This window comes from Rhinolophus ferrumequinum, chromosome 27, assembly GCF_004115265.2.
Source record: "Rhinolophus ferrumequinum isolate MPI-CBG mRhiFer1 chromosome 27, mRhiFer1_v1.p, whole genome shotgun sequence".
NCBI lineage: Eukaryota > Metazoa > Chordata > Mammalia > Chiroptera > Rhinolophidae > Rhinolophus > Rhinolophus ferrumequinum.
This window is the reverse complement of record NC_046310.1, coordinates 17427984-17441762: the sequence shown is the minus strand read 5'-3', so window position 1 is coordinate 17441762 and position 13779 is coordinate 17427984. Positions and strand designations below refer to the sequence as shown.

At 40.2% G+C, this 13779-nt stretch overlaps 1 protein-coding gene across 2 annotated transcripts in view; it reads left to right on the top strand.

Moving 5' to 3' along the window:
* Positions 1-13779, top strand: part of SDCCAG8 (SHH signaling and ciliogenesis regulator SDCCAG8) — a 206225-nt gene that overhangs the window by 151546 nt on the left and 40900 nt on the right. The window lies entirely within an intron of this gene.

Genomic DNA, 13779 nt, shown 5'->3' with positions numbered 1-13779 from the left:
GTGTAGTTGCTAGGAAACTCTAGTTTCTTAAAAAAAAATGTTAAAGGACATGTAGACATTGAACTATGTTAACACTAAGGTTATGTCATACAAGTCAGATCAGCACTTAGGAAGAAACCCATCAGAACTGTACTTGGTCATAATTTATTGCCCTTTCTGAACTTTGTTATATAAAGAAATGCCTTATAATCAGCTTGATTCTTTAGCACTACAGACATTCATTCAGGAAAGGTTGATGAACAGGAGAAGAAATCCTTATTCACCAGCCAAATCTTGATTTATACTCTGTATTTAACACCTGTATGTGTGTCTAGATTAATACTGCAGGATTCCCATTGCAAAAAGAGGCTTGCTCAAGCCTGAAATGAATAAAACCTTGCATTTTCAATTCCTAAAATATCTCAAGTAGATAGCAGTTAAAATAAATTTATGATGGTTTTTAGCTTTTATGATGGTTTTTAGCTGAGGTATAAATTTGGCTGTGTAGTCAATACTTCATCATATTATACCCAGAGGTGATTGTTACACCTGAATCAACAGTGCTTCTTGAGGCTGAGGGTCTGAGAAAAAGACCTTAGACTGTTGGGGGCAGATGTGATCTATACCTCCGGCGTCACTGGTTGTAATTTCACTATAAAAATGTTGCAACCATCTGGGTAGCAAAACGGCTGAGGTCTGCTCTAGCCGTGATTGTCAGGATGGAGGAGATTTGTTTGACTTCGTAGACACTAGATTTATATAAAGGAGACATGGCAAGCAGTAACTACTGCTGCTGGGATGTGACTGCAGCCAACTTCCTAGGGGGCCGTCCCTCAGACATTCAGGTGTCACGTTCAAGTGTGTCTTAGTGCCTGTGTGACACAGTGCTGCTGGATTTTATGTCAGTTCTTCCTTCAGGGTAAAGCCTTGATTTCCACAGACAACCTAGTTTGTAGAAAGAACATTAAAAAAAAAATGACAAAAGTCCTTTCTACTAGTATGTGGATCTTCCCATTTTTTCAGAGAGAGAGAAAGCAAATTACAGCCTCAATGTTAGACTCTTCCAACATTAATGGCTGATTTCTTCTTCATGGAGAAAGACTTACTAACTGTTCTATAGCACCTTAGGACCAATGCTGAGACCTGATTTATATAAATGTTTGGCTGTGTACCTCCACAGTTAGAGCTATTAGAGTTTTTGCTGATTTGCTTGGACCATCTCCAGCAAAATAGTCCATTAAAATTCAAATCCTTTCCCAATAATTGAGACAATCAATTTACATTAAACAAGGCACAATTATAATTTCATGTACAATTTAAATTCTATAGAAAATAATCAGTGTGCAATAAAGAAGGACACTTATTTTGATGCAAAGGGATGTTTTTATAGTCTACATAAACAAACCTTTCATATTTTCAAAATAGTTCCCTCATTATCTTTGGTGTAGGGGAAGTCTATTGTGTTTTATTTTGATGCAGGGACAAGTGTGTGTCCAAGGCTGCATGTTTAATTAGCAATGTGACTTTCTCTCAATGGCATTTATTGAAGGGGTTGGGATGGAATAAGGTAGGTAGTTGCTTGCTGCTTGACATGGAAGCACTCTTATGGAAAGAACTTTGAGTGAGCTTGTTGCCTTTGTGCCGTCATGAATGAAATGGGCATGGTGCATTTATCTCTACCTTTGTGTATTGACCAGGTACCTATTGCTCTGCCAGGGATTGTGTGTCGGGTCCTAAGAAAACCGTTCAAAGTGGTTAGGGAAGGATGCAGAGGGTGGGGCATGAAGTTTCCATGGTTGTGTGCCTTTGTGCTGAAGGGTTCCTGGGAAAGCTTCAAACCCTCCCGCGAGTAGGCTCGCAAGGCAGCTGGACTCCATGAATGTCCCTCAATCCCCCACCACTCTCATTTGTAAGCTCTGAATGAGACTGGTATTGTCCATCAGGAAGTCTAGATCAGTGGAGAAATATTATTAGGGAGAACATAGTAAAAGTAATGACAAGATAGAAAACAAATCCTGTCGGAGCCTGAGAATATATTTGGCTTCCGCTTGCTGTGTCTGTCTGTTTCTATAAACGGACCAGAATAGAAACCGGATGTTTAAAATCTCTCTGCTTTTCACATGCTCTCCTCCCCCTCCTGTCTTCCTTCCTCTTCAGTATTAGTAGACTTACTATTTTTATTATTTTTTATTTATATTCTTAATTTTCAATATTTGCCATTTGTGTGAATAACACATTAACTTTTAATGAAATATTTTCAGACTCTTGGAATGGCTGAATCATAAAAGCAAACTTGAAATTGATATTGACTCCAAGGCAGCATATAAAGCGAATATCACACTGCTGACTTTTCCCACTCACAAATGGCAAACGGTTATTTTAAAAGACGATGTGTACTTAGATTTAAATCTCTTATCTTTGTATGTGAGTCTGGTTGTGTAATTTTTGTGGCACAAAGAGTAATTCAGGCAACATTCTAATAGTTAAAATGAAAGACATCAAAACAATGTGTTAGGCAGTGCTCTCCAATAATTTTATTTTTATTTAGAAACACATATTTCTGTCAAGTCTCATTGCTGTTAAAGAAATTCTGTTGCAAAACTAAAAATTTTAAAGAAGGCAGCATATGTTTCTGTGAGTAGTTTATTTTCTCCAGTCAGTAATTATTTGTAGCTTTTGTATTTGTAAAATTAATACGGGACATTATTTGAACAATTTTATATTGCATACTATTCCCAAAACTATAGCTTTGTAATCTACTTTGGAACTATAAATTAATAAGAATAATTTTTTTTACAAAAGTTTACTTTATTATAGAAAGCATGAACATTTGAGATATAACATCTTAGAGACTTTCTTCCTAGTCCCAAATTATAAGGATATCAATGATCAATTTTATGTTGGTAATTTAAATCTTATTTTAATCGTTATATATATACCTTTATATTTTCTTCTTTGTAATTAAAATTTCTAAATAATTTTACTTTTCTCAGGTAAACTTACTTACTCTTAACATTAAGAATGAATTTATACTTTTCTCAAATATTTATATTCCAAACAACAATTAATAAATGTTTTAGGGAATCCTGCCTATCTTATATGACCCGAATTACATAGAATGTCATTTTAAAGAATCAGAAGAGATCTGAAAGATTATATAGTACAGCTCCTTCTCTTATCGTCTACCCCCACTCACCCCCTTTCCTACCCCTAACGCAGTCACTTTATAGACGAGAAAACTGAGGCCCAAAGAGATAAGGTGACTTCCAAGACTACTAGTTCAGCTAATGACTAGAATCTAGGTTTTCTGACTTCTGGTCTAGTGTGTTCTATTGTACCCACCCAATAATTTATGTGTTCCCAGAAGTAAGGAGGTAGGCCAGTACTAATAATCAAAAGGAAAATGTTAAGTGCAGATCAATAATTAGATGTTTAGCAGAAGCCATCTTATCCCACAAGCCCGAGGCCCAAAGTTGGATGGTTAGGAAATTCTAACAAGGACTGTATGATATGTATATGTTGGGCCAAGATGTGTTGTGTGTGTGGATCACTGGATTTGGAGTGCCACGTCGTTTTTCCTCGGTAAACCACACCAAAATTGCACAGGACATAAAGATGCTTGGGAAGACGCCTTCAGGCAGAATTCACAATTCTAGTGACGCTCTTCTGCCAAGGCTTTCCCAGTTTTTTCATGCACACCTAATTTGACAGACTTAAAAAAAAAACACTCAGATTTGTTGGCTCTTTCTAAATTATTCTATTTCGTTTTCATAGAATCAGCAAACCCTTTTTTTAACAATCATATTTCTGAGTTCACTCAAAATTAATTATGCTTCTGTAGGCAGCATCAACAGATCTGGGAAGAACCACAACTGACTTTGACAAATGTTACACGACCGGCGGTAGCAGCTGTGCCCAGTCGCACTGGAGCATGGCCGTCAGGGGCCGTATGTAGTGCGTGTGCCCTGGACATCGTAGCGTACATGCGACAGAGAGGAAAGGAAAGGGTTGGTTTTTCAGGTGATCAGGGTACGTGGCCGTCCATTCGGGGAGCTTCTACTGTACTTTGGAAGGAACGACTAGAGGCAGATGGATGAAGGTGGACAACGTCCCGACTGGTTTTGTAAGAAGAACATGCGCTGCGTTCTCCAGGCGCAACTTTTCCCTTTGTACCAGAGACCGACCTGGAGGCAGAAGAAAGGGCACTTCTTTGTACCCCTTTTGCTTTCTCTTTCCCCGGGTTAGGAAGGTCAGCCTCACCCCACACTCCAGCTGGGCCAGTCGAGCATTCTGATGCCAAGCAGACTTTCCACAGCTGCTTGGCAGTCAAAGACGTGGCCACTCCTCAGTCTAAAGAACCACCCTTTGTATACAGATTTTTGGGTGACCTTCTACTCAGTTCGGGGTGCTTGGGGCTGCAGCCCTGCTTTATTTAGGAAGCTGATCTGTTCCTTGCATAAAGTTCTTGAAGGATTGCTTTCTTAGGAGGTTGCACTGCTCAAAATGCAAACGGTTTCAAAATGGGTTTAGATAAATTCTTGGATTAAGAACCCATGCCTGGTTTTTAAAGGGCACTAATGAATGCCTTAATTCTCCTTCCTAAATAATGAATGAACAAATCAACAGGCAGAGAACAACCATCCTCTCTCTCAATTGGTGAATATCATCCTTCCACTTTTCTTTCTATCTTGCTTTCCGTCCGAGCATCCATTCCATTTTCCTTTCTTAAGTAGGTCATGGTATTTATCAAGATGGTGATTATAGCACACAGCTGCTTTACCAAAGCCATGTGCTATGTAACTGCCTCTTCTATCCTTGCTGCATTCGCTGTGGCCCAAAGGGGTGGGTTTTCCCTACGTATTCTGTGAATGCTCAGTCCTACAAAACAGTCTTTAAGAAAAGAAATGCAGCTCTGGGTGGTGAACACACAGTGTGATTTATGGATGATGTGATACAGAATTGCACACCTGAAATCTATGTAATTTTACTAACAATTGTCACCCCAATAAATTAAAAAAAAAAAAAGTGATGAAAAAAAAAAAAGAAAGAAAAGAAAAGAAATGCAGGATGTTTTAAGTTTGGGGACATATTGCATAAACTATCCACTCTTTGGAGAGTCAGAATGCACATTGGCATATTAAAAGCCTCGATGAGTCTCAGAAATTATTAATCATTTTAAAGTTTAAGTTGCCTTTAATTAAAATAATATAAATAAAAAATATTTGTAAAAATCTAAAGCTTCACAGATAAGGTTACGAGGATGCGGCCTGAAGGCTACAAACGGCCGTGCGGGGATGTGTTTGGAGACATCTCGCCATTCTAACGGAAAGTGACCCCCTGCATGGAGGCCCGAATGGTTTCTCCCTGGCTCTGTGATCATCTTTCATCCTCTCATCCCTCCTAGTCCAATGCTGATTTTTATCTTCACTTCGATTTCTTCTATACACACACATATGTGGCATGCTTCCCAAGTCCCTGCTTTCTAACTCACAGGCAGGAAGGGCTGCTCCTGGCTGGAGCGGGGCATCCATGCACACTGCCAACAATGGGGACCTGTTATCCGCAGGTGAACTTGAGGTCCCTGAGACTGTTAAGGATGGATTTGGAGAGGAGTGGGCTCTGGAGGACGTGGTGACCTCCATCACCTCCATCTGGCTGTGAGGAGCAAGGGGCATAAACATCAATTTTTTTCTCGGTTCATGGGCTCTCCAAAGGGAATTTTTGTTGTTACGGTCTTCGTTCTTCTCAGGGATCTAGAATCATTTCGGAATATATATAGAAAGAAGACGGGTGTTTATTAATTTATTCATTGGTTCATTCACTGTTTATACGTACACTGTTCAGCTATTTACTGAGTGTCAGCGGGGTAACCGGGACCTGTGGCCTAGGGTTTAGAAAGATGCTCAGATTCAGCCTTTGTCTTTGAGAATTCACAGTCCAAACACTCTCACCTGTGCTTCTGGAGCCCAGAGTGCCTTTTCCTTCTCTGCCTCGAGACCTCTTCTTTCAAGAGCCAGGCCAGCTGTCATTGCTTCAGTGAAGACTTCCCTAACTCCACTTCCCGCCAAACACCTTGTTCCAATGACGCTTTGATCGAGCACACAAGGGGGCATCATAATTACTCTCTGAATGTATGACTCGCTGGAATATGAACTCCTTAAGAACAGGTCATCTTTGTTTCGCTAGCATGTAGCACAGCGCCAGGCATTTAACACATTAATATGTAATCTTTTCTATTTTCTAGCTCATCCTTTAAAGTCTCAAAACTGTAGAAAGGAAAAACTAATGAGACCGTAATAGAATTTGATGCGTGTGTACAACTTTTTAAAAAATATTTTATAACCTCTCATCTATATCCTCACATTTGGAGAAACCTCTCAATATATGTGTCTAATTACTATCATGAAGCAATATAAATCTGAAGCTCCATTGTATAATGATATACATCCAGTGAGCACTCAATAAATATTAATCACAACTGTTAAATATGCTTTGATCTCATTAAAACCAGAATGGCTCCCTCACTCATTTAGGCCACTTAACTACTCATTGTGTTATTAGTTGGTCCTTCTTTTGCAAGGTTCGTAGGTCATGTTTAATGGAGCTGCTTGTTAAGGTTGTTAGCAGTTCCATAAATGACTTTGACTTTACAAATTTTATGACAGTCATTTGGAACGAGTTATATATTTGGAATGAGTTATGCATTTTCCAAGCTTTCAGTTTCCCCAGTGGCCTGATATATTAAAGAATGATTGTTCAGTTGCGGATTTTGTAAGAGTTTTTCTATTCAGCTAAGTTTGACATTTTCCGTTATGCTGGTGATTTCTGTATCATAGAAAAAGGAGAGAATATAGCACTGAGGCTGGGAAACACTGTGCTGCTTCTACGTGGCCATGCAGAACGGCCCTGGGAAACAGGTCATCATTTCTGGTTCAGACCAAATATGCGTCTGCATCTCTCCCACCTTAACATAACCATTTTCGTGACCTGTGTCTGGAATTGCTCCAGTTTTTTCCCTTAGCCCATAAAACACAGTGTTAGTGTTGCATTTCATTTCTTATTTTGAATTATACCACTGTGGTCACCTGTGGGGTTCTCTCCTGCCGGGCCTGGCTGGATCATAGAGTCCTAGACTCCTGTTGGCTTTTTGTCTAGAGCAGGGGGGCCTAAGAGATTGCATCTGGGGAAGACCGGGCAGCCTCGTTGGCCCTTTCCCCTTAGGTCCACCCTCCCATCGTGGGGCTGTAAATCTCCCCGATTTCAATATGGAGAGTAAATGACCCCAAGGAAAATGTGTTTGGACCTGATCTCTAGACATTGCACATGAGAACTACTTTCAGGGTAGGATTGCGGGGTTGGGTAGGGGTGGAGCTAAGAGAAAATTTGAGCTCTCTTGAGAGCCCCATGTTCCAGTTAGTCACTCCCCCTTGGGTCTGTAGTAAATGGTTCTATGTTCTAGCACTTAGAGCACTATGTTCATGGTAGTTTATGTCCTTCTATCTTATGAGATTGTGAAGTCCTCCGTGTAGACCAGGTGTTCTGACTCTCAGAAGTCCCAGAATATAAATATGTATTGAATTAATGAACAATTCTCTAGGAACTGAAATTGTTTTAATTTTAAAGCTGTTAGCTAACAGTTAGGATTAATATTTGCCGATTCCACGTGTGTCTTCTGTTCTTTCTACCAAGCCATTAGGATTTGAACTCACCTGGCTTTATTAACTATTTTTCAACCCTTTTAAGCTACAGTATTGTTTGGTCCATTCAAAACAAAACAAAACAAACAAAAGCGACTGACTCCCTATTATGTGATAGGAACTGCTGGTCCTGGATATAGAGAAGATGGATTCAGCTAGAACTCACCCCCAGGGATTCTTGTTCATGGTAGAGAGAGGCCCTCACTCCAGCCTTACCTGTCGCATGTGGTAAAGACGGCGGTAGAGATACGCACGAAGCAGCACAGGATGACTGAAGAGAGGCACAAATCCAGCCTGGGAGACATTGGGGGAACCTTTGGGAGACAGGGACGCCAGAACTCAACTTGTGAGGCTATGTAGGCTGCACGCTAGGCAGAGAGGAGAACTGGAGGGAAGCTCTGGGGAGAGAAGTGACTTCCCGTGGCGTAGGAACTACAAACGGGTCAGTGTTCCTGGGTGGAAAGTAGGAAGCAGAGATGGCCTGGTGATCCATGCCAGGACTCTTTACCCTGTAGGGACTGGGGCGCCATCAGGGGTTTTAAATAGGGCATAGAGAAGATTTGCATTTCAAATAGCTCACTCAGGTGGCAGCCAGAAGGATGGATTTTAAGGGAGCCAGACAGGGAAACTACGTTGAAAATGATGAGCACTTGTAAAGGAGATGAAGAGGAGAGGATTGACTGGAGAACTATTTAGGAGGGAGAATTGGCTAGCGATTGATGGGATATGACAAGTGAGAAGAGGGGAGTATCAAGTAATTTTTTCCCCTCTTACTGTTAGTACCTGTTTCTTTGGTCTAAATCCCAGTGATGTCTTTTCTATCTCTAGGAATGAACCTGCAGAATGCCTTACAGCCAATGATTTTAAAAGGAACTTGGTCGGTCATATCTTTGTTCAGTTTAATTTTTCCCTAAAGCAAGTCTGCATTTTCATTTTCAAATGTAAGCATCACTTATTTCTATGACCATTTAAACTATAAACTAGACGTCTAGCTTTTACATAAGTGTTTTAAATCCCAAGCGATGGGTGTCAAGAATTCTATCAGAAGAGAGATTGTAACTGACTTACTAACTGCTAAACACTGTGGATGAATAGCCTTGCCTCACCTTACAGCCAGGCCAGGCTGAGCCCGGCCCCCGCAGCGCACTTCCTGTACCCCTAGCTCTGCCCTTGGTACTAGGTAAAAGAGTCCTCCCTTACAGGATGGACACCTACATAGGTAATAGAATGTAATAGTATGATGTGGCTTCTCTTTGGCCAGTCCTACTAATTATGACTTCAAGCTGTAGGATTATTTCTAAGAGAAGAACATTGAACATAATCAAATCAAAATATTAAATTATCAAAATGTCCGACATCCGGAGTTTCGTTACTTAAACAGATGATATAAATTCCCTACAGTGGAATTCTAAACTTCCAATAAAATCACTTATTGGAAGGAAAGTATTTATTGACATGACAGATGTTCAAAATATATTTCTAAGGAGAAATAGGATAAAACTAGTATATATTATATGTTTCCATTTTTTGCAAAACAGATGATATAGATCATATAGATATAGATATAGATATCTATACCCAGAATATCTTCTTCACATGCTAGCTTTTGTATCCCACACATGTAGACTCAAATTTTTCCCAGAGCCAACTTGTGTGTGGAACTCAGCACTCCTTGAGTTCTCCGAAAGACTTCATATGCACAAACGCACTACTGATCAGCAGGGACTTTACTGAGGATATTATAAGAGAGAAGATGGAGAACATTTACGTCACACATCCCTTAGAAACAGTGTAACAATCTCCATTCTAGGCTTTATTTTGATTCTGGAAACTTTTTCTTTTCCCCTGCTTCTCTCCTCCCCTTAACTTTCAAATTCTTTGGTATGTCGTGTTCTGGGGACCACAAACTCCTTACCCCTCTATAATGCAGAATAATCTAACTCTGCCCCAGCTCTTGCCTGTGAAATACACATGTGAAATATGTATGTGAAATACACATACATTCAAACAAGCCTGGATCTCAAATAAAAAGTAAGTTTAACATTGCAACCTTGCACACACACACACACACACACACACACACACACACCAGGACACACATGAGAATGATGAGAATATAGTACATTAGCTGTCTCTATGCAATAGGGTTATTGGTGTGTTTTCTTCCTTCACATTTTCCAATAATTTCTGAGTTTTCTCCATTGAGTATGTTACTTTTGTTAAAAAAAAAATGTAAGCAGTGAGAAAAAAAGAAAGAAAGAAAGAAAGAACAGAAAGAAAAAAGGCTCGGTTCAGGTTCTGCCTCTTGTTGGAAACCTTCCCTGACTAAACCCTTCCAAGTAGGGTTAGATCCCTTCATTTGTTTTTCGATTTGCCCTTTTGATTTCTCTTGTCTATCACTTCTATCATTGCCTTAGAATGATCTGTTTTTAGCACGTTTTCCTCCTACGTCTCAGGCCCTTCTTCTGTTCAGTTCATCAGCATCATTGACTTCTTCTCCCTTCTCTCTGCAACGAGATTCTTGAACTGAAATCCATAGATGGGCTTTGTCGCTCCAGAAAATGTAGCAAAATTTAACATGTATTCATTTCTTTCCTGGGAAGCAGATCCGGTGCCTTCACTGTGTCAGGCAAGGTTCTAGATCTGATCTTTCACCAGACTCGCAAACCACTGACAAATTCCTGGCCACTGTTCTCTGTACTTACCTTGTTTGTTTGTTTCCTCGGCTGTGCTGCTCGTCACAAATTTCCTACTGACCAGAGGACTTTTTTTTTTAATTTTTATAAGAATTTATTTCAGCCATACTGATGACATACACCAGGGAGCAAGATCTCAAATGCTCCCGACATTTTGAACACTAGGCATTATGAGGTAGAAAAGACATTTATTTTATTATCCCCGTTTTTCAGAGTTGATTAAATATCGTGATGATACTTGAGGAAGCAGGAAATGATCAAAAGCATCCTGGGGTTTCTGCTCATCTTGTTGAAAAACTGGTCTGGAAGCAGGGTTCATTCAGTTTGGCGCTGGAGTGGGTGGCTGTCTCCTTATCTCTTAAGCTGGACTCCGTGGTCACCTAGGCCATTTCTGACTCGAAATTACACTCTTCTTGGCTGCCTCGAGGCCCCAGGCCCGGTCAGCAAGGTCAACACAGGTAAGAGGCCAGGTCTCCTGACTCTTGGGGTAGAGTGTGTGCAGTATTCTTGAGTTTGACTTGCTTCATTTAACATGGTTCATTTTGGTTTGGAAGGTAGTTTGTGCCATAGAAACCAGACAGGGTGCTGTTTAAATAGTAGGCTGATGTCTCCATGTAACATATTGGCCCACTGAGCTCTACAAGAGTGTGAATCACAAACCCGCCTCTGTACATTTCTGATAGAGTGTGAATGTTCTGGATGTAAGAAAATCCTGTTAAGAATGATCAGGTTATCTCATTTTGCCATCAATCGTGTTTTAAAATGTTAATGTTGGTAGAATAACTGCTGTTCCTGGCTAAGCAGATTCTCTCAACGACAGCAAAATATTTTTAAAATCAGGTAATTCAGTCTCTAATCCAAACTGTATTTGGTTTATTTTCTTCTGGCTGTATCGATGATTGGGAGTGTGTGTTTAAAGTTCATCTTTGTGCATGGTATTCCTGTGATAATTTTGGTACATAAAATAAGATGTTTACAAAAGCCAACCTGAGACCAACGCTGTACAGACGTTTAGCAGCAAATTTCTACTCTGGGTATTTAACAATAATTGGGATCTTTCTGGTGGCTTTACATACTCTCAGATTAGTAGTAAAATCTAAGTAGCAGCCCGTTTGGCAAACTCTTACACTTCAAACAGTCACAAATTTGCCTCTGACTGTGCTTTTCTTTGCACCTAGCTCAGATTTTTGCCTGATGCTTTTTTAAATCCTCTCATTTACATACTGTGGTAAATTTAAAATGAGAACAGATGAATGCTGCTAAACTTTTCTATTTCACTGATGAATATGGTATTTTGCTTCAACGATCTAGCTGTTATATATTCAATGACCTTTAAAACGTGAAATAGATACTTCTTTTCCTATACACTATGCGAGATGGATTATTAGTATTGTCTTCCCTTTGAGACAATGAGTCTGAGACACAGGGTGCCAAGCAGAGCACGTGGGAGCTAATTGTAGTGAGTCTAAAATTCCGAGTTTCCTGTTCACAGGCTCACACCTTGTCATCTAGGCGGAGGCCTCTTTCACGTGTGCTTTTCTTGGGGCCGTGGGAGACGACACATCCACTCTGAATACGTTTCTCCTTGCCCTGCAATTCCAGCACACCACAGTCTATGTTATTGTACCTTTGGGGAATGGTAGAATGTATATTTTAAGTATGATTTAAAAAGAAAAAAAAGAGGCACTGTGTTTTGAGCGGCTAGTATGGATTTGGCTCCGAGAGCTAAGTGTCGCATGTTATCTCATTTATTATTATGGATAATGATCCTCTTGTTCTCCAGAGGAGCAAAGTGAGTCTTGGAGAGGTATCAAGGAGAAAGCAGAGCCTGACAGGAGTTAAAGTGGTAAAAACAGATTTCGTTCAGGAACTATTGCAACGGGAGAGAGACACCTCAGTGTAGAACAGGGCTCAATTCCAAATACAGCGAAGAGAAGCGAAGATTTAGAGCCAAGGAGCAGGATGGGGGTGGGGGATCAGTGGATAGAAAATTATAAGAAGAAACGTCAGGGTACGGGGTGGGATTCTGGGTAAACCAAATCACAGGATCCTTCTTAAAGGTAGGCCACGGTGATCACGTATTACCCAGGGACGGTGAAGGATAAGGCATTTTGATCAGATGTCCAGAGTGGGGGATTCTCTCTAAACTGACAAGATTCTTGCTAAAACTAGGCAACGCAGTCTTCACAGGGGCGGACACTGAAGCCCAAGGTCAAAGCCTAGTTGAGAAGAGGGCTTAGAGGAACCTGACTAGAGTTTGGTCAAGGAGAAAGTCTTTCAGAGGTGAAATTATGAAATGACTGAGACTTCTAATACCCATCCTCTTTTTTTTTTAATTAAAGTTTATTCGAGTGACAATGGTTAGTAAAGTTACATAGGTTTCAGGTGTACAAGTCTGTATTACATCATCTATATATCACATTGTGTGTTCACCGCCCAGAGTCAGTTCTCCTTCCATCACCAACCCATGCTCTTTCTGTAACCAGCTCTGACTTCCAGTTACGCAGACCTGTGTTGCCCCTGGAATGGTGAGCAGCTTGAGAAAAGAGTTCTTTAGTTGTTCTTGCATCTCGCGTAGTGAGCGACGCAGCACTTCGACCATTTGTCTGGTCAGGAGTTCAGTAAACAGAACAATGTGCCTTCAGCATGCCCGGTGTCTGGGTTGCTCGCAGGAAAGCTTCCTAGAGGAGGTGGAAATAAATGCACGATGAGGTGAATCTCATAACTTTGTAACAGTGTTCATTGTAGTTTGAACAATCAAAATTAATATTAGTTTTAAAGTGATATACACTGCTTATGATAAAAAAAAAATGCCATAGTTCCTAAGACTAATCTAGGGCACATGTCCTAAGAAAAATCTAGGGCACGTGTCTAAAGAAAAGTACAAGTTTAAAAGATGGGAGTCTTTCTATTTCAGAATGAAGGCATAAGAAGCACTAGAAGCTGTAGCAAAAAGTTCCTAGGGAATTTTGAGGTTTTATTTTTTTCCTAGCGTGAAAAAGTGGGCCAGCTGCTAAACAGTTAATTGCTTTACTTCTGTCTATCTTGATCACCCTCAAGTGTGCGAAGAGACTGGAGGCTCTGAAACTTAATAAATGACCCTAATTCAAAATGTCTTACTGCAGATTCAGCTTGATAGAAAGCCAAGCTATTGTCCTTACTTTAGGCAAACCTAATATATTAAATCCAAATTTAAAAAATGGATTAGTTAAGTGGTCATTCCTCACTTAACAACGTAATTCGTGGTGGTTAAGTTCCCTTGTAATGCTTATAAATGTGATTCAGTTTATTAGAACCCTCTGTTTCTGCCATATTTCAAGGGCAGAGTACATTTGATAATGGTTACCCAACAAACCAGCAGTTTCAAATTTGTCACAGTATTTGGTTGGACACTGTCCCGGGCCCAG